The following is a 22,240-nucleotide window of genomic DNA, read 5'->3' on the forward strand; positions in this document are numbered from 1 at the left end:
ACACTGATAGCAAGGAGGCTGATTAAGATATTTTCCCTCTCTCCCTTTCTCCCTCCCTCTGCCCCTCGCCTGCACGCTCTCTGAAAATAAACATTAAAATAAGAGTCTAGGGATCCCCAAACTTCTATGGAAAGAAAGCAAGTTGACAGGATATAGACTTTCTTACAGGGAGTACAGTGGACAGTGGTGACTCCAAGGTCAGAACCAAGATCTCAGAGTTAGAACCAAAAGCCGCAAAACTCATTCCCTAATGATTTGGACCCTAATCAAGAGATGGGCATCTTATGCCAAACTGGATTTCAAAATTACCATAGGCCACTGACTGCTATGGTTTTCCCTTTTTTGAAGGGGAATTTCTATTACAGTTATCTTATGTCTGTCTAATCACTGCATGTTAACTGCTGGGGGGTGGGGTGCAGATAACTTACATCTTTATTTCACAGATCTTCACAGGTTCTAGAGAACCTGTACCCAAGGGACCAAACTTGAGGATCCTCATCCATACGTAGACCTTAAATAAGGTTTACGAGATCCTTGGCCTCAAGCCAAGCGTGATGGTGTAATGGGAGATACTTTTGGCAGGTGAAGGTCTGGGAAGAGTCAAGCACATTTTTCAGGTGGGAAAAATGCAAATAATTTGCAGCTAGAGTGCACACTGTGTTGGTTTTAGAATCACTGCCTCAAATCCTTTAACACCCTTTCTATTGCAATATGGAAGCCATCTCTCCCAGATTTCCCATCTACTGGCCCACCATGCAGACTTTAGACTTGCCAGCCTCCATAGCTGGGTGAGCCAATTCCTTAAAATAAACGTCTTCATATATACATACACATGCTATTGCTTGTGGGCAGTTTAAGTCCAAAGGGTTTCTGCTAAAGAATTCCCTCATGTTCAGGGCAGGTCATTAGTTCTATTCATGTCTTCAGTTGATTGATGTCTTCAACTCCACATTATGGAGAGCAATCTGCTTCACTCAATCTCCATGGATTTAAAAGTACATCTCCAAAAACACCCTCACAAGAATACTCACTATTATGTTTGACTGCATATCCAGGCACCATGACCCAGCCAGGTAGACACACAAAATTAACAAGCACACCAATCCGAATTTCTGATCCATAGATTCACTTGAATGTAGTAAAATAATTGTTGTTTTTTGTTTCTAAGTTTAGGGTGGATTGTTCTAGAACACTGCAACATTAGGACTCCTCCAAAAACATGAATGACTTTGGCTAGGCACCTCCATATCTGAAATGCTACAAGAGCACATCCACTCAGTGATAGTACTGAACTTCACCTTGAGTCAGCAAAGACAAGAAATAAAATCCAAACTTCAAACAAAAGCCAAACTCCTCACGCAGGATGATATGATTTGGCTTCAGCCCACTTCTCTAGCCTCTCCCTCTACTTCATTCATCCCTGATGGAACACGTCAAACTCTTTTCCTTCTCTTTGGCTAGAATGTTCTTCCCCCACTTTCATACATGGGAACTAAGTTTAAACATTATCTTCTTCCCGGACCCCCACCCTATCTAAGGAACCCCCCAATGAGTAAAGATAAAACATAATCTTCCTCCATCTGCATGAGAAGTTAACATTCAGTTAAATTCCTAGCAATGTCTTCCTGGTTAACTCATTAGGTGGGATGTAAATTCTATTAGTAGGGCAACATTGCCTATCGTACAAATGACCTTTCACTGGTACTTTGCATCCAGCCTAGGAAAAAATATGAATGGACTACAAGTACCCAAAGGGACGCCATACTTTGGACATCATTACTCTGTAGTAAGAGGAAAGCCCTGCCCATGGCATTGTGATGAGTGATACTGGCCCCTGTGAAATATGCAGCTTCTCAGCCAGGTTAGGCCCACACCTGCCCCAGGTGGAGTCCTCTCCTTGTGGGGACTGCTGAAGAGGAGAAATGCCTATTAGCAATTTAGATGTGTGAGGCAGAAAAATAGAGGAATATAAAGTGACCGTGATATTGACACTTGGGAGACTAAGCCCATGGCAGTCAAGTTAACCTGGAGAGGGACCCGCAGGCCATGATAGGTTGGGGGTGGTAGAGATCGGGAGTTTGATCTTGGACTTCCCAGCAGAAATGTCAACCAGACAGTTGCAGCATGGAGATAGGCAAGATGGTGTCAGCACATATGGGGATAATCAGAAGCTATTGGTACCAGTGAGCCCATCCAGAAACCATGCAAAGTGAAATTTTTAAGGGCCAGAGATAAAACCCAGGTAGTGTAATATAGAAAAAAGTTAAGTAGAGGAGCTAAAAGGGAGCCTATGTGGAGTTGAGACACAATCAGAGAAGATGCAGATCTTTGAAACCTCAGGACACTGTGCTCGTGCCTCTATCACACAATTGATTTCTTACTTAAATAATAGTCCTTTCTATTTGGATATAATCTCTCTTGAGTTCTTTCCCATCCTTGAGTCCTATCAGGTCCTGCACATAGTAGGCTCTCAATAGCCTGCCCAGATCTCAACCACCCCAGGATGGCGGTGGGGACAGGGAATCACTAATTAGTTTCAATCCAGACTAATTGCTTTTCTAAACTCTCATATAAATCTGACTTTTAATAGGTTCTGAGAATCAATGTTTCATTATTTTTTGCCGCAGCAGAGTTTATCCCTGTTGATGGGTCATTACAAATCATCACTCTCCGAGAGGTCCCCTTTTCTATGTCTCATTTCCTGATCTTTCAGCAGGGTATCTTTGTTCTTGCGAGTGAGGAGAAAAATTAAATGGGTCTTGGAAATTAACAACCAGGACCAACCAGACCAAAGGAAGAGGCACTCTGATTCTCTCAAGGAGCCCACTCCAGGCAGAATCCATATTGCTCAAAAGGAATCCATGGAAGCCTTTATTCAGGGCACCATACTGGTATTTTCAGTACATGTCTGTCACTCACTGAGTGCTCACTACGTATCAGGTACCAACCAAGCAGTTTACATGTGACTTCACTTCATCATCACAGCAATGCTAATGCTTACAGACCATCATCAGCCCCATTTTCCAGAAGGGCAAATCGAGACTCAGAGAAGTCAAGGATCTCACCCAGGTCATGGGGGCTACCATAAGGCACAAATCTGCCTGGAAACTTGTATACACTCAAGCAAAACAGGCCACCACGCATATCTGGTGTGTACATCCAGCTCTGGGTCACTGGGTCCCTGAAAGAGGCTGCCTATAAGCTAGAGGGGTCTCAGGACACCCTCTGCCCTAAGCCCCAAATGTCACCATAGAGTAATTATAGTGGCTAAGTTTCCTCCTGACTCTGACCTCAGCAACAATCCCTTCTCTTCCCCTTTGCACTGAGATCGCTCTGTAGGACCCTTTGTGTAGGTCCAAGCTAAACAGTACACCCCCAAGAACAAAGACATGAGGCTCAGATTCTCAGTGCACCATCAATGTCTTTTTCAGCCACAGTGCACCCCTAACAGTCACCTGGTTTTACCAGAGCAAGGTATGAGCATGAAGGAACCATCAGAAGGAGGGCTCCAAGCCAACTCAGATTCTCTTGGGTCTCTATGTTCTAAGAAGATATCCATGAGCAATACGCCCATGTCACCAAAACCCTTGGCAGATCTCTGCTGGTGCTATTGGTGCAACCAGGATCCAGGGTTTGGGGCTTGTCCCTCATGACCTCACTTACACATTTCTTCATGGGCCAGAGTGTTAAGAAAAAGACACACCAGAAGTTGTAACGTCCACATGCTGGGAACCCAAGATGAGCAAGTTTAAACCCTGCCTGTGAGACCTTGCACAACAGAATTATAGCTCCTGTCGCCTCAGAAGGGAGGACCTAGTGTGTGGAAGCCACTTATTTATCCCAGCACCCAGCACACAGTGAGAACTCAGCAAGTGTCAGCTGCTATTGTCATTATCTTTACAAAGCTAGTTGCAAATAAAGAGCTCTGCATAGCTGTAGGTAAACTGGGAGGGTAGATGCACAAAGCTTGGGGGTGGTAGGTGAACTTCCACATTTCCAGTTCACTATTCAACTATGTAAAGAGTATGGGGCAGACTTGGGCGCGAATCCTGACCACATCCCTTTGCATCCTGGATAAGTTACTTAAACCTCTCTGAGCCTCATGGAGGTCGGGGTCTAGAGTGAGAAAAAGGTTCTCAAATAGCCACACAAGTAAGTGTAGAAACAAACTGAGATTTGTACTACTCTAAAGAAAAACAGGATTCTGAGAGAGCAAAGTGACAAAGCAAGATGCATTTCAATGCAGGGACAAGGGGCAGCAGTGGGGGATGAAACTTCCCTGAGGAAATAAAGATGAGAAGTCCATGAGGTAGTGACATGTGCAAAGGCCGTGTGGTGGAAAGAAAGTCTGGTTACAGTACCCAAAGTGTCTGTAGCAGAGAGACGAAGGCAGGGGGCAGACCCTGCTGACTTTAGCAATAAAGGTCCTAAGAGGGCAGGGATTTCTATCTGCTCTACTCCCTTGATTTATCCCACATGCTTAGAACAATGCCAGTCACATAGTTGGTACTCAAAAAATATTTACTAAACTTACAAAATGTGAGCTCATACAATTTATTATTAGCACATCAGTCACTTAGGGGTGGATGCACCTTACATTGAGCCCTGGTACCTTGTGGGTCATGCCAGAAGGAGGATCTAGGACTCTACATTTTTTTTAAATGTTTATTTGAGAGAGAGAGAGAGAGCGAGAACGAGCGAGCAGGGCAGGAGCAGACAGAGGGGGTGACACAGAACTTGAAGCAGGCTCCAGGCTCTGAGCTGTCAGCAAAGAGCCCAACATGGGGCATGAACCCACAAACCCTGAGATCATGACCTGAGCCGAAGTCAGACGCTTAACCGACTAAGCCACCCAGGCACTGCTAGGACTCTAGATTTTCAATAGCCATGAAAGGCTGCTGCCCTCAGACACCTACATGCTACATTTCCACATGATCTTTACTCCAGTCTCCTAAGCCAGAGACACACAAAAAACACACATGTGCCATGGCAGGGCTTAAGAAGTCAGAGAATTTCTTTGTGTAATAATTTTCAGAGAAATTCTATGCTTAACAGCCCACATAGGAGTGATGTTTGTTTACCAGCTGTTCATTATATTTCAATGAACAGCACAATTTGGGGTAAAATGTCCCAAATATAGCTAATTCTGGTTCTTTGCCTCTAGAATGCACAGGGCATTTTTCTTCTCTGTGACCCAGTTAAGAGAGAGTGGGGTTCTGGAATGGCTTAGAGTAGAACAACTTTGAGACCCTCAACAGGAATCCACAAAAGATAGAAAAATGATGTGTATAACTTGATCATCCCTCATGGAGCCTTCCTTCACAGCTCTCAGGAAAATACGCTGTTCCCCTGCAACTCAAGCACTCTCAACTTAGGAACCTGATGTCAAGAGCACAGCTAGCCTATTGTCCAGGAACTGACCTCCAGCACACACTCACTTCCCCTGGACACCATGGCATCACCACCAGCCTCAACTCATTGGATCCAGGGAAATAACAGACTCAGAGGGTCCACTGGCTGATTGGTCACCAATCAGAAGCACTCTACACAGAATGAGTGGGAAGAGTGGCATGCACATGAACTGAAAAGTCACGCGAAGGGTGTGGCAGCTACTTTGGCCATGCACCCCCACCCCATGCCAGACATAGAAGAGACTGAGCAGTGAGCAAGCCACATGGCTACCCACACAAAGAAAAGGGAGAGGATAACACTGATGTACTGAGAGCAGCTGATCAAAGACCACAAAACCCAGGGGAGAAAAGGGCAAAGAGAAGGTAAGTAACAGGCCTAAGGTCACACAACTTGTAAGTGGCCAAGCCAGCATTTGAACCCAAGCCCAACTCTAAGCTCTGAGTTCATGCACTGCTCTTAGCATGGGGTGGGGGGTGGGGATGGGGGGTGGCGGGTAACGACTGTTCAGAGGAGGAGGAGGGATTGTCAGTATGAAAAGAGAAGGTCCTGAAAGCAGAGACCAGTCAAGAGCCTCATTCTGCATCATCTGTGTTGCTGATGTTTCTTGTGTTAGGGTTTAGCCTTTACTGAGTGCTTTTAAGTGCCTGGAAATTGGCCAAAGTTTCACTCATACCAGTTATCCTATTAACCCTCCACAAGAGGTCTATGCAGGACTTATTATTAATCCATGTTGCAGATGATGAAACTACTGCCTAGTGGAGCCAGACTGAGTCCAGGTCTGTGTGTCGCCAAAGACCACATGGCTGTCTGACGAATGCCTTCTCCACCACGCCAAGCCCAGCAGTGGGCTGGAAAGGCATCTTGGCCAAGGGGATGGAGAGAAGACACCCAAATGACATTTCGAAAGTGCCAGCTCACCCAGCAGACCATTTGGGGGGACAACCAGCATCACCTGATAGGCTAAAGAGGTGAAACCTTCCACATTAAAGACGGTCGAGGACAAAAAAGGGAAGTAAGGTTTCTAGTGAGCACTTCTGAGCTGAAGCATTTCCTGTTTTTCTTACCACCTTCCATCCATATCCCTTTTCGTATTTTCTGAGTGTTTCAAGGCGACTGCACCCTCTCTGATGTTTTGCCAACAGAAACCAGCAACCAGATCATTGTCCCTTTACCTGACAAATATCTCCACTTAGTTGTCAGTTACTCAACTTCCATTGTCCCCTTGATGCAATTCATCAGTTGGAATAGTTGATTCCATGGCAAAATCTGTGTCTTCATTCCCCATTAATGTCTTATAAAGGCGAAGTACAATCCTGGCATCTCCAAGTGGGTCTTGCCCAGAGTAAGAATTCACTTTCAAAACCCTTTATATCCATCAGCAAAAATCAATGTGATTGTTAAAGGGTCTTTTACTTGTTAGGGCAATAAAGATTCTTCAAGCTAAAAGTTGTTTTTACTCCCCACATTCCCACTCAAGGCATACCTGTTTTTTCCTTAAAAAAAGAAGAAGAAGAGGAGGAGGAGGAGGAAGAAGAAAAAGAAAAGTCAAAACTGACCTGGAGGATAGAGGTTTTATTTTGCAGATGACAGAACTTCCCTTGTTTAAAAGCAATTTAGCATCTTCTACTGGTCAGACTGTTCCTCATTAAATAGTTGCAAAAATTTTAATGGAAATGATCCAAATCAGCAGAGTTAAATGGATAAACACCAGTCATCCTGTAAATCTGAATATTGAATAACAGGGTGCTGAGTTACAGACAGTCCCACCAGGGTGACTAAGATGACCCTGCAGAAACTGAAGGGTGGGGGCAGGGCAGAACATGTCTCCCTGCCAGGAAATCCAGAATTTAAGGAAATGCTGTGGTAAATATTCAAGACAGCTGAATTAACTTCTTCTTCTCAGTTCTTGCACTGATCCAACAAAAACGGACTGCCTACCAAGTATTAGATACAATGATGGTCCTAGGGTCGGCCATAAATAAGACACAGGATTCTCACCCTCAGGAACTTACAGTCAGTGGAGATACACGCAGCCAAGGGAAGGTGTGGGATATAATGAGCATGTGTAACATGGGCTCACAGAACCAGGGGAGGAGAAGCCAGAGGCAGGGGGCTCTTCCTTCCATCAAATACCACATCCTGTTGGTTCTCACTCCTAAATAGCTCTCAAATGAGTCCCCTTCCATGACACCTCCCCTGCTGTCAATCTACTCTGAACTTCCACGTCATTATAACTGGCACTATTATAACAGCTTCCTAAAGACTCTCCTGTAATCTATCCTGGTTCCCTCCCACATCCCCTCCACCCCATCACCCCACCCAACATAGCTTCCAGAGTAACTCAGAGGGGTCTATGAAGTGATCATCCACTCCCCTGATAAAGCCCACCAGAAGAGGAGGAGGATGGTGGAGGACAGAGTGTTGCTTCCCCCAGAGCTAGCCCCCTGTGTTGTTCTAACCTTCCTAGCCTGTGACCTTAGGCAGCATCAACTTCACTTTTCTCAGCCAGAAAAAGGAGGGCTACTCATAGCACAGGTTGAACCAAACAGAAGTGTCAATATCCATCTCTCTCTGACCTACAAGAATGGCAATTCCATATGGTTGGACCTAATGCCTCCATCATGGGGCACTTGTGACAGGAGAGGAGGTTAGCAAAGCACCTGGCACACAGGGAAGCTCTATGAACAGTGGGGTCTTCATACTTCCTGATTCCTTCTGCTCCTTAGTCCTTCTTGCTTTGCAAAAACTCCCTCTGGCCATTTTATGCAGCCAGGCTGCTAGCTCCATAGGCATCTGGCCATGAAACCCTGAAACATCTGGGTTTGGGGGTGGGGACCAGGTACCCTCCTTTCCCCCCCTGTTACAGCCCATCAGTGGAACGATCTTTATTTCTGGCCAGTTCTGCAGAGCTGATGTCTGCCTAGCACAGAGGAAAATTGTTTCTGCCACATCCTCCAATAAGAATGATTTTCTTCATGCTCCGTTTGTCTACAACTGTCTTTCTGATCATTCTCACTGTTAGCACATGGTCTACATACTTGAAATTCAGCCAGAGGAACTGGGTGAAATTTATGATCCGCTGACTACTGAACCTCTGAGCTATCAGATTTGAATATAAATGTTGGAATGAGGTCATCAGGATCAACAGGTAGCAAGATAGCCAATATAGAGATTTGTCATGCCAGAAATCCATACTTTAATCTGCTACCAATTAAAAACATTGATCAGACAACCGATGTTAATTAATGGAACACAGAAATTTTTCCAGCCTTTTATTTTGAGATTATAATTTTTGATGGAGTTTCAAATGCCTCACTGTTACTATTAACGTCAGCACTTTGCCAATAATGCTTTACTCAAACAGAACAATTCATTAGTGCTAAAACCGATTTACTGGAATGGGCTGAAAATCACCTTGGTTTTCTCTATTAATGTATTACAAGATGAAATATTTCATGAGTCGCTGGTTGACATGCTTGACACTTCCTCTCATACTGCTTAGCTCATTCAAGGTGGAAAATCTCCGTTCAGTAAATGAGATGCCAGGGACAAAGAAAAAAGTCTCTTAAAATGGTTTACTGTCCTTCAAAATAGAGACCATCCCCATCTGTATTTTCTAAGGAAAGTATCTCTTACAAGATAATCCTCAAGATAAATGAAATCATAAAGGAAAATGCTTAAGATGGTGCCTGACCAAGAGTTAGCATGAAATAAATGTTAGCTGTTAGCTGGGGAGTCATGAAGACTAGAGCAGTTAAGATCACAGACTGCAGGTCCCATGAAGCACACCCATCCCTGTGCCATCTTAAAGACCCAATGCTTAGAGCAGAGCTCTCTAAAAACTAGTTGGGTTCTCCCTGTCAAGTCTAAAATGGACATTATTATTTTAGTTTCCTAAGGATGCCCTAACAAGTTACCACAGACTCAACGTCTTATAACAATAGAAAGTTACTTTTGTACAGGTGTGGAAGCCAGAGGTTCAAAATCAAGGCCTGCAGGCTCTAGGGGAAGATCTCCCTGCCTTTTCTAGCTCTGGCTACAACAACCCCATCTCTGTGTGTCATCTCCTTATAAGGACACTAGTCACTGGTTTTAAGGCCTACCCTAAATCTAGGATGATTTCATCTCAAAATCCTTAACTCATTTTATCCGCCAACACCCTATGTCCAAAGAAGGTCATGTTCCAGGGTTCCAGATCAGTAAGAATCAGGGTTAGGGGAGGCAATATTCAATGGTCTATAGGGGTTAATGATACTAGTACCCGCTTTGTAAGACAGTTATGAGGATTAAACAAGAAAATCGCACATAAGGTGCCTGGCCAGGAGTTGGCACATAGTAGGGCTAGAAATAGACTCAAGTACTCTAATTTATACTTCCCCAAACCATTTGGATTTAAAGAGCTTCACATTCTCCTGGAAGCACAGCTGTCCTCCCTTCCCCTGGTTACCTGGTTTTTCTCTTCCCACTGCCAAGCCCAGTTTGGGTCATTTATCACAATACTTTGCTGACTCATCTCATCCGAACATCATGCAATTCTCCCCCAAAGCCACCAGAGGGGGCTTTCCTACATGCAGAAAAAGATCCCTTTTCCCTGGGGAAGCAAGCATTCCTTCTCGGCTTCCCAGACCTCTCCTGGCCTCATGGTCTTGCCTTGCCTCCAGCCCCACCTCCAATCATGCTGAATGGCTTGCAATTCCTTTAACATGTAGTGTCCCTTTGCAAGGTTATTCTGGCTAGACAGAACACCCTTTCACACTCTCCTTCTGAATGTGATCCCACTAAGTCATGCTCTACTTTCCAGTCTTAAGTAAGGCACTGCCTCTTCCAAGAAGACTTCCTGATTTGAGCCTCCAGGTCTGAGTTAAGTGTCTTATTGTGTATTGTCTTGCTACCTCCATCAAAGCCCTTTTCTTTCTCCCTTTCTGCTCTTCACCACCCCCTCAACTGCTTGATTACATGTCTATCTCCTTGGCCATAGGGAGAATTTTTAAGGTCAAGGATGGCATCTTCCCCACCAGTGTACCCCCCAACACCAAACCTAGAGCGAGGCCCATTGTAGTACACCCAACAAACAAAGCAATCAATGAATGAGTCCTCACAGCTCTACCTACAAAAATCTGATCAATAGGACATCAAAACGACACATGAGACCCACTAAGTGATTTTCTTGTGGCTCTGGGCACAGCCAGACAACATTGTTCTAGGCTGGAAGAATGGCCCAAGTCAAGGCTCCATGATCCTAGAATCAGATCAGACCTTAATTTTCATGTTCAATGTTCAATTTCATGTTCAACGTAGCTTCTCCAGAAGCTACATCTATACAAGCATACACCCATACGTAAGGAACAAAGCTTGCTTCTTAGGAGTATGACAAAGTCAGGAAAATGTAGTTCACACACACAGGTGTGTGACCTTTGACTTCCAGGAGAATGTGAAGCTCTTTAAAACCAAATGGTTTGGGGGGCGCCTGGGTGGCGCAGTCGGTTAAGCGTCCGACTTCAGCCAGGTCACGATCTCGCGGTCCGTGAGTTCGAGCCCCGCGTCAGGCTCTGGGCTGATGGCTCGGAGCCTGGAGCCTGTTTCCGATTCTGTGTCTCCCTCTCTCTCTGCCCCTCCCCCGTTCATGCTCTGTCTCTCTCTGTCCCAAAAATAAAAAAAATTAAAAACGTTGAAAAAAAAAAAAATTTTTAAAAAATAAATAAATAAATAAATAAATAAAATAAAATAAAAAAAAAAATAAAAAAAAAAAAAACCAAATGGTTTGGGGAAGTATAGAGTACTTGTGTCTTTTTCTAGCTCCTTTTACCAATGCCTGCACTTGAAGTCATCCCTACCCCCTACAACCACCCAACTAAATTGTGTAACACATACATTCAACTTCCTTGAAAGGAGATCCATTTGTCATGTGATTCCTGGCCAGGTAGAGCGCAGCCTCCAGCCAATCTTGCTGCTAAATCATTATCTCCAAAATTTCACAGGAATACAATATTGACTGTTTACCCAGAGCCATGGAGAGTTCCAATCTGGCCTCAGCCAAAAAGCTCCTAGAAAAATTGAACCATTGTACATTCTCCAAACTCTCTTGCAAGTAAAAAAAAAAAACAAAAAAAAAAAAACAAAAAACCTAGAGACCCTAGTTGTTTTAGGCTGAGGCTAATATAACTCAAAATTTTTTCAGCTAAAAAAGATAATCTTTATCTCTGTAGCTTTATCTCTGTTCTCCAGCATTACAGTGTTGGCAAGAATTCTTTCTAAAGCACTGGCTTAGGTTGAGAGTCAGGGATCCTCAAAGGAACTCACACAGGAGATGATGGGGAGGGGATTTTGTGGATTAAACAATCAAGAACCAAGACCCCAGAATTATGAGTGCTGTGGGAGACCCGAATCCTACGGCAGTGTGAATAGTTACTGCATTTCCACGGTGCAGCACAGTTTTCAAGTGGTCTTATTATATGTTATTCCACTGATATAGCCAAACTTACATCTAACACGACATTCATTCCAGGAGGATAAATCATTCTGAATTTTTTATCATCTCCCCATATTATTCAGCTGATTTAAATACTATCAAATGGTGGTAATGGCCAAACTAATATCTTTAGCTCTGGCATTTATCCTGAACTGCATAATAGTATTTCCAGCTGCCAGCTTGACATCTCCACTTGAATACTTACTCAGATCAGACCAATCTAAACCAAACTCCAAATTTCAATCTCATCCCCTTTCCATCCCTTTAAATGGCACCACTATCCACCCAGTTACTCAAGCCAAAACCTCAGAAACATCTTTTTCTGTTTTCTTATTCCTCATGTCCAATCCATCATCAAGTCTCACAAGTTGGCATCTACCTCCAGGATACATACCCTGGTCCGTTCTCTTCATCCACCCAACCCCAACCACTATCACCTCCCAACAGAACTGCCACAGGCAGCTCCTAACTGAGTACTCCCCCACTTAAGTTCCCCCATCAACCATTCTCTACGCAGGTACCAAAACAATTCTTGTAAAAGTATAAACCATACCATGTCACTTCCCTGCTTAGAAGTGATTGTGCATTCCATGTAAAATCAAGTCCAACTTCTTGACTATAGCTTCCATGGGTCCCTGACTGCCTTTCCAAGATCATGTGAGCTCATTGTCAGCTCCTGATGCACTGACCTGGCTGCACTGACCTGGCTGCATCACTGATGCATCACTGATGCATGCACTGATGCATTGGCCAGGCCCTGGCCTCCCAGCCCTTCCCAGAGCTAGCCCCTTCCCAACCTGCAAGTGAACTCAATGTTGCTGTCTGAAAGAGCCTCCCCTGATCACCTATCCAAAGCAGGATTACTACGTATTTCTACAGGTCCCTAACGCATCATTCTATTTACTTCACAATATATAGTCCAACTGCCAGTTAACATGTTCACTCACTGATTACTTCATTATCATCTTCCCATCCACACTCCAACAGGAGTATTATTATTCTGACCACATCCCACTGGCCCTGTTGGGGAGAGAGGGACCCCTGTACTCTATAGTACAAAATGAATCAACACATGACACCAAGCATTAGACAGGAGAGATAGCCAGCAGTTATCAGCCACACATACTCACAGCTCCAGGGAGGAGGACACTGCTTGCCACAGAGGGCCACTCGGTGTTGCAGTCAGAGTGAACCAGCAGGGCTGTGGGCCATAGGCTTTATGGTAAGAGTGGGTGTGGGGTGGCCCCTGGTTCCTGCAGGAGGAGGTGACTGGCTCTTTTGAGTAATTTCTCAGTCTGGCAGGGAACTGAAGCCTGTTCAGTTGAGGACCAGGTGGAGGGTGGCTGGTCAGGGAACTAGCTGTGTGGGGACCGTTTCCTGCGGAGTAGGGGCACATCCAAAGAGAGCAGAAAGGATTCATGGTCAGGCCATTGGGGCCCTGTGAGACCCAAGATGTCAAGGCAGCACTTGAAATTCGAAGCTTCACAACATACTTGTCCTGTGGCCTATGTCCAGTGCCTGGAACATAACAGGTCCTCAATAAATAGTTGACAATTTCCCTCTTTCCCACTGTTGGCTTGACCATTTAGACACCCCCACAACTCAGAAAGTAACACAGGTGACTGGAGGGGTATTGTGTGTGACTCCATTTCCTTAATGTTTTTCTCCTGCCTCATCACCCAACCAGCTCTGTTTCTTCAGGACTCCCTATGGGTTGGGAGTATAGTATTCACTGAGGAAAAGATCAAGGCAATGTTTTAAACTACAAATGTACAAATGTCAGGACAAATGACTCTTCTATCCAAGTAATTGTTTAGCTTTTTCATTTTTCATCTGAACTATTTTACTCAAAGGTGTCCCTGTACCTTTACAACCTGGTCAGACCCTTTCTTTCTGATACACCCATTTGCATTACAGGAAAAGCATACTTGCAAATGTCATGTTCAACAGCCAATGAACAATGATATGTCTTAATTAGAGCTTCTAATGTATATTTTAATGATTCTTCCAATATTTATTTTTAATACGAAAAAAGGGCCTACTCATTAAAGATGTGAAAAATAAAGAGAAGAAAGAATAGTGCTCATAGGCCCATCATCCATTCCCTTTTGATTTTTTCCTTAGGCACAATTATTTTCAATATAGCCAGATTTGTACTATGTATCTACAACATTGTGTCTTATTTTTAGTCAATACCATAGTACCACTCTTTTTGTGTTATAGCATACTGTTTGAGAATAATTTTTAATGACTACACAAATCACAAAAATTGGATATACTTTAAGTGTCTGAGCTATTCACCTATTGTTGAATATTTACGTGGTTTCTAATTCAGATTGTTTGCAATATCATAATGGCACCAACCACATTTTTATTCTTAAAAGTTTTCTGATACTTAGGATGATTTTTTTTAAGTTTATTTACCTTGAGAGAGAGAGAGAGCGAGCACACAAGCAGAGAGGGTCAGAGAGATAGAGAATCCCAAGCAGGCTCCACACTGTCAGCACGGAGGCCATTGAAAGGCTTGAACTCATGAACTGAGACTAACGTCAAATACATCATTAAGACTTTTGACCTGTAACATCAAGTTGTTTCCCAAAGAGATGTGGCAAATTTTCTTTAAAAAAAAACAAAAAAACAAAAAAACAAAAAAAACTGGTCTGCTTTTAAGCAGAGTGACATCAACTCAACTTTGGTGTTATCTATTCTGTTACGTATTTCCTGACGTAATTCAAGAGAATCTTTCAGCACTTTCCCTTTCATTTCTTTCCTGTGATGTTCCCACCCCTGAATTTCCATGTATCACCACATAACTCTCAGCCAATGCATTTTCCTGCTATCATTTATACAAGTTCACAATTTGGTCATGTGATATAGCCAATAGTTGAGTCTACAACTCTGGATATCAGGATTAACCCATCAGAGTGCCTTTGCCTTGCAGCCTCTAGACAGGTCACAGTAAATAACAGCCCCTCCCGCCAGCAGGGGAGTCAGGTATATATCAAGGGCAGGAAACTCAACGTGGAAGAAAAGACTCTGGAGATTGACTTGCCCTAGGATGAAATTAAAAATTCAGTTCAAAGAGTTTAAGTGATCCGAAAGAATATTTTCTTCTGGTATTTCAAATATAGCCCTGTCTTGGATGCAAAAAAGATGAGTTCTGAGGATTCCTTTATCTCTTCAAAAGAAGCACTTCTTAATAATGTGACCTAAAAGCAAAGAGCTTAGAGAAGCCCAGGCATTGTATGAATGTAAATCATTTGACTACGCACAGTGATAGATTTCTGGGCCGGAGTCTTCTGTGGCCCCTGATCCTACAAAACCAGTACCCATACCTTGAAACCAAGGACGACAAATGACCAAATGGCTCATCTGTCCTTGTCATCGATGAAGAAAAAGCAGCATGGGCCTGCCTAAGTCACAAGCCACACTGATGCTCCTAGGCAAGAACCGAAAGCTTGAGCTGTCTCTCCAGAGGACCAGGAGGGAGTGAAGTCACAGTCTGCATGTGGCACTCCATCTGGCAATGCCCCCTCCCCTCCCTGACTGCTTGCACTGGAGCAGTTTTATCTGATAAGCTTTTTAGTCTGTTCCCCACTTTAACTTGAACCTTTAAAAACTTTCCTATGAGGGGCAGTCTAGAACTTTGTGCCACAAGTCTTCGAAGAACTCCAATTTCTAAGGAAATCAACCAAGGTATGTACCCAGAATGAAGCACAAGGATTGTGCGCTGGAACTCCACTTAGTTGAGAATCACAGAGTCAAAAATGGAGATGTGACTAAATCATATATAACCATCCATACATTGGAATGTTAATGTCATCTCTAAAAATTAGTTGACAGTATTTAGTGGTATGGAAAAAGGTAATAAGGCAATTATGTAATTGCTTTGGCCATAGAAAAACATTGGATACTTCAATATGGCAGCTTGAGGACATGTTTCAGTGAAACAATAATAAACAGGGAGACTATGATGATACTAAGAACTGGAAAGAATGGGATGGTCTTCCTGGATCCTACCTATATTCACCTGGCAGTGATGAAGTTCACCTGAAAACTGAAATTAGAAAGGTGTTTGCTTAAGAAATTGACCTATCTTGGGGCCCCTAAATCAGTTAGGCATCTGACTTAGGCTCAGGTCATGATCTCACAGTTTGTGGTTTTGAGCACCATGTTGGGTTCTGTGCTAACAGCTCAGAGCCTGAAGCCTGCTTGAGATTCTTTGTGTCCCTCTCTCTCTGCCCCTCCCCTGCTCAAGCTCTGTCTCTCTCTCTCTCAAAATAAACTTAAAAAAAAAAAAAAGAAAAGAAATGGATCCATTTTCCAAAAGGAGATCCAACACTTCTCTCTCTGTCCCTCCCCTGCTCAAGCTCTCTCTCAAAATAAATAAACTTAAAAAAAAAAAAAAGAAATCGATCCGTCTTCCCAAGGGAAATCCAACACTTCTAGGGTGGTGTTCCCATCCTTTACAATAGCCCTACTCACATTGGCATTGGGGGAAGTATTAACCTGCTTGCCTGCCAGCTCCACTCCCACACATGCTAAAGAAAAACCCACCAGATGACACACAATAACCCCACCCCCACAATCAGCCCTCCAATTAAAAGGTTTGAGGTCTAATGGATAAACAGATCCACACTCAGCAGAGGAAACCCACACCTGTATCTGTGTTTATCAGTTTAGTCTTCCCTTCATAAATATGGATGGATGACCAAGGATCACCAGGCATCTGAAGAACACCAAGAGAAGCAAGGGGCTGAACCACAAGGGTAGAAGTGAACAAGAGGCCACAAAAGAAACACATAATCAGAGACATTTCCTTCTCTTGAGACCAACTGCATTATTTGTTCTACAATACATATCATTAACTGCTTTTTCATTTAAAACAAAAATTAATCTACAGATAAAGCTTAGATGACAAGGACAGTTACAGGAGAAAATGGAAATGTTATAAGCCTTGAGAATGTAGTTAACAGCAGACGCAGAGATGGAAAGAAGTAGTAGGACTCTAATTTTTTCATCTTACTTAGTGATCAGGAGATATTCCGTAAAGGAAATGAAAAATAGAGGCTTAAGATTATTTAAAGGTATAAAGGTAACCAAGAGAATAGCTAACATTACAGAAAAAACTACCAAATATCATAAGGGAAAGTGTTACTGCAAATGAGGTAAATTCTTTATTTGCCAATAGATATTTATCTCTTAGAGTCAATATTGAGTTAGCAGATACAGCTTTTAAAAATCATAACCAATAAATAAGGATATTAGTACATGAGCTAGAGTTAAGGGGCGGTAGTCATCAGAACTCCACACAAAAATTGCTTCAAGTAGATACCTCTGGTATGTGGGTTTGAGGCTGGGAGTGCACAGGAAGTTTTATTTCTAAAGCAACATACTCCATACCCCTTGATTTGCATAGCATGCATGTGTTTTACGTTTATAACTATTTTGTTTTTAAAAATGGGGCTATGACTGTCAGGACATACATCAAAGGGTCTCAGGCTGTCTGCAATTAGAGTCAGCTGGGAGTTTTGCAAAGCTCTGATGCCTGAACCCCCCTGCCCAAGCTCCCAGCGGAGATTTCTGATTGGATTGCTCTGGGTAGACCCAGAATGCATTAGTAAAATGCTCCCCCAGGTGACTCCCATGTGCTACCAGGGCTGGGAACCACCAGCTAGCTCCGCATGATAGGAAGGGCAGTGTTAATCTTCTTTCCAATGTCTTCCGTCTCCAGAATTTTCCATCCATCCATGCAACAGCTATTTATTGGGACTAGATGCTGGCGATCGAGTGAACACGAAGGCCTAATACACTAGGAAACTATGAAGTGGGGAGAGGGGAAAAGCAGCTATTCAACAAATAACTCATTAATTCATTATCATTGCAGTAACTGCTACGCAACAAAGGAGGCAATAAGACCATATATTTTTGTAATGGGGAGGAAATATATAGATTTATTTTTTAATCCGCCCTCTTTTTTTATCCCTCAATTATTCTGCCCTTCCCTTTTCCCAGAGGCTGGAGGTCAATGACTCTGTCCTTCCCGAAGACGCCATCAGGAACTATAATTCCATCTCCAAGCAAGAGCTGGAATCCTGCCCCTCAAGCCATCATGAGCTACAAACATAAAATCCATGTCCTGAGACCTGGCAACTAGCCAGAGTGATTGCAGGCAGCATGCTTGTGACTTAAAATTCTCACCCCCACCATGAAGTGGAAAGGGTAGGCAGAGAGCATGAATGAGGAGCCCCCCAAAACATACTGCCTCAGTGGTTCTGATATGACCCAGGCCTGCACTCAGGTTTCCTTTTTGAGATTTCCAACGATTCCTCCACAACCACAACAATGACCCAAGACAACCAAGGAGGCAATGAAAAGTACAGATCTCATTCATGTGGGGATGGCAGGGGGCCAACCAATCACCTGGGGCTCTGGGCATTCCCAGGTAACCCCCCTTTGACTTGTCGCATCCCCTGTGGTTAACAGAAAAAAAAAAAAAAAACCTGAAATTTTTTTTTTGTTTTTTGGGTTTGTCAGTTCATTTTTGCTAGAAGGGAATTAAGAATGAAAACTAAAAACCCTGCCCACTTGTAAGCTACGACTGTAAATTGGGAAATTACAGAAAATCAGAGCCCTTAAGTTAATCCAACACCAATAAAGAGCAATCGACGAGGACTAATCACACACAGTAAACACAGGTACGTCCTCTAGTTAAATTACAGAGGCCGGACAGAGGCCTGATGAGCCCGTGAGCTTCACTCCAGGGTTATTACAGAGACTGATTTGGTTAGTGGCAACGACAGGCTCCTTGTAGCGAACGCCTGCCCTTTCCCATTTCATCTCATTTTTACTGTAACCATGTTTTTATTTTTATAGGCCAATTTGATTCTGTCCCACGCTTTCAGAATTGCGTTTTTCAGATTTATGACACAAAAGCTTTCAAATGGCTGTGACGTCCGGGCCTCCCCATGCAGATCCCCACTGCCCTTGTTCTATACCTGAGACCCCGCTGTCCTGCAGAGCTCCGCTGGTCTGGACCCCAGAGTCTCAGGGCCACACAGTCTCCCAGACATCTTGACTACCTCCAAAAGAGCACCAACTATGGCCACAACTTACCTTCTCTCCCCACTAGGGCAACCAACTGTACCTGTAAACACTCCCCCCAGAGTCCCCTTCATTAACCCATCCAGGGCTTCAGTCCTACCAGGACTGCGAGATCCTTATGGAGAAGGTGCTGCCCCCTAGAGGTAGCTCTGGGAATTTATGGAGATGATTTTGGTTGTCCCAGTGATTCTGGAGGCATGTGGCATTTGGTGAGCACACGGGGGATGCATCCTGCAGTGTGAGGGGCAGACCCACACCCTTACCCATGTCTCACAGTTCTGAGTCAGACCACCAGACATTCTCTGTGGCAATAATAAATAGACCCGTTCAGCATGATCTTAAGCTAGAACCTAAGTCCACTCCAGACGTAGATACAAAGTATGTTTGCATGGTTGAAATAAACACTGACTGTTCTGACACGTAAATGTAAGACATATTTTACTTTGTGCCATTCAAAATTGACCAAGGGATGTTCAGCATCCTGAAAAATCAAGTCACCGAGAACAAAACACCCTGTGGTATCCAAGTCATAAGGACAACACTGAGTACCCTCCCCACTCAGTAGCTCTACAAACCTACCCATTCTTACGTACTCATAAGCATTCTCCTGTGGCTCCTGTCTTCAAATGTCATTACAGGGGGGAAAAAACACAAAAAACAGCACCACTAATACTCACTTGGAAATTGTCATCCTTCTCTTAAATCCCCATATCCATTAGAAGTAGATTTGAGAGCTGTTACTTCAACATGTACTCCAGCGTAATTGAGCATTTACATACTGAAGTACCTATTATTATAAATTGCCTCCTTTTATTTCTCCTTAATACTAGACCAAGATACTGATTTCTTATGATGCTATGTGTAAGGGTGGGCTCTATTATCTGTACATTTGTCAAGGTAGTAAAGGGGCTATGGTAGCAAAGTGTCTGTTCTAAAATAAGGGCAGTCTGATCATTTGTGCCTCACCAACAGCCTGTATGGTACCGCTTGTATGTAAAAACCTTGGCCAGGCAGGACTGCCACTGAGCTCTGATCACTGGATGCCTAAAGTCACCCTACCTAAAGTCCAGATTTCACTCCCTCAGCCACTAGAATTGCCCTCTCAGCCCGGGACATGATCTTGAAATTCCTTCCCACTCCTGGATGCTCTGCCTCTTTCACCCCTAACCCGCCCAGCCCTCCAACTTCACCCTGCACCCCTGGCTCACCACACTCCAACCCCCACTCCTTCTTACCATTTCTCAAACACTATGCCCCCACCACCACCACAGGACCTTTGCACATACAATTTCCTCCAGCTGGACTGTTCCTGGCTAAGTCCCACTTACCCTTCCAGTATCAATTGCTTTAGGAGTCCTGCCCTAACTCCCAAGCTGAGATCAGGCTCCGACACCTGTTCCCATGTCCTGCACAACTGCCATTAACTACGTGACAATTTGCTGGACATCCATCTTCCTCACTCAGGGCTCCATGAAGAAAGGGACTTATTCCTCGTCCTTCCCCACTACATCCCCCCACCACAACCAGATGGTGGTGAACCTATATATATACTTGTTGCTCAATAAATACTTACGGATGAGTGACTGAATGTGTAACCTCCAATTATAAACTCCCAACTCAAAGCAAAGTTCTTGAGATAATAATAGCCTTCTATCTCCCTGTACAATTAGCGCAATAGGAAGATGCAACAGATGACCTCAGGATGGAAAAATTCTAGGAAAATCTTCGAAGGAAGGTCAGGTTTCCGGGGCAGGGATTTGGGTTTCATTCACTGATGTAGCCCCAGCACCTGGCACAATGTGTGGCTCACAGAACAGGCCTGACAGGCACTCATTGGAAATCAATCCAGACACTGACAGTGATTTCTTATTGATAATGCCAGAATTATGGTGCAATGGTACACTCAGGATGGTTTTGAAGGAGGGGTAACAGCCCATCCAAGGCAGGGTTGCAATTTCCAGGACGTTGTTGCTGTCCAGACCTCACTCCGGGAGGCTCAGGGCAGAACAACGTAATCCCGCAAACACGAGGACCCCACCCTCATCAGGAGTGGTACTCAGCTCTGCTTCCACTCACTCAGGACCCCATGAGCCCTCCAAAATCCTCCTGGAAACCCTAAGGTGATTGCAACTAAAAAGTCTCACCCTGCCAGAGGCCACCCAGAGCTGACCCTTCAATAAACGTTAAATTGATCAGAAACTCCTTGTCCTCTAGGTCCTTCCCAGGGCCTGACCATCTGAGCAGCACAGGGATTCATGGCCAACAAATCCCAACAAAGCACAAAGGCCTGGACTGAGTGGGACCAGGAGCTGCAGAGAATCCAATACCAACCCACCTGCTCCCCAAAGTCACTGCCTTAAGCAAAGAGATCACCACGAGAAAATCATGATGAAATGCTCCTGCTGGAGAGGATAAAGGGGGAATGAAAAACAGTATGGTGGTGAGTCAGGGCAGGAGGGCCCATGGAGGCTGATTTGCCTTGTTCCTTTCTCCATCTGGAGCACCAGGAGTGTCTAATGCCTTCATGGCTGAGCAGACCCTCCCCAAAACTTCCCAACTGAAAAACCTCAGACTCGAAGTCTGTCTTGGAACAGAGACCACCTCCTGCACCACTCATCGAGATAGGCCCTAATGATGACCTTGTCAAAGGACTCCATGAACAAAACAGTGACACTCCAGGGAAAGAGGCTTCCATGTGACTCTGTTTTAGCTACATTTCCCCCCAAAATCTTTTTACTACAGATTGTTATATAATGAATTATATTCAATTTCTTGAAACCACCAGGCTCTTGGGATCGTTTCCACATGATATCCCATTTTCCTAAAACACTCTTCCCCTGATAGGCACAGGCTGGTTCCACCTCACCCTTCAGGTTTCTGCTTAAATGTCACCTCCTCCAAGAAGCCTTCTCAGAACTTCTTGGTGAAGGTCAGTCTCTCGTGGCCTCTCTGTCTCAGCAGCCTGTTTCTTTTATATTGCTCATGATAACCTGAAAGTATATTGTTTGCCTAATATCCTGTATTGCTGTACTTTCCCAACTATAATGCAGCCAACTTAAGGGCAGGAACCATGTTTCTTGGTCTCTCGAGTCCTTCTGCTTAGCTCAGCTCAGCACCCAGCACTTATGACGTGCATGCTCAATCACTGTTGAATAAAGGACTGAAATTCTGTTGGGGACATTTGCTACTTAATCAGACCACCCATGTATTCAACCATGTATGAGTCACCACTTCACAATGGGGACAAAGCTAGAT

At 44.0% G+C, this 22,240-nt stretch overlaps 1 protein-coding gene and 1 long non-coding RNA gene across 23 annotated transcripts in view; one reads left to right on the forward strand and one right to left on the reverse strand.

Annotated features, from left to right (window-relative positions):
* Positions 1–22,240, reverse strand: part of RBFOX1 (RNA binding fox-1 homolog 1) — a 2,070,746-nt gene that overhangs the window by 1,902,172 nt on the left and 146,334 nt on the right. The gene's annotated exons all lie outside the window — the stretch shown is intronic.
* On the forward strand, positions 5,313–6,858 carry LOC131501318 (uncharacterized). The gene is made up of 2 exons (XR_009256748.1): positions 5,313–5,774; positions 6,149–6,858. It is a non-coding gene; the product is annotated as an uncharacterized LOC131501318 (long non-coding RNA).

This window comes from Neofelis nebulosa, chromosome 18, assembly GCF_028018385.1.
Source record: "Neofelis nebulosa isolate mNeoNeb1 chromosome 18, mNeoNeb1.pri, whole genome shotgun sequence".
Taxonomy (NCBI): Eukaryota; Metazoa; Chordata; class Mammalia; order Carnivora; family Felidae; genus Neofelis; species Neofelis nebulosa.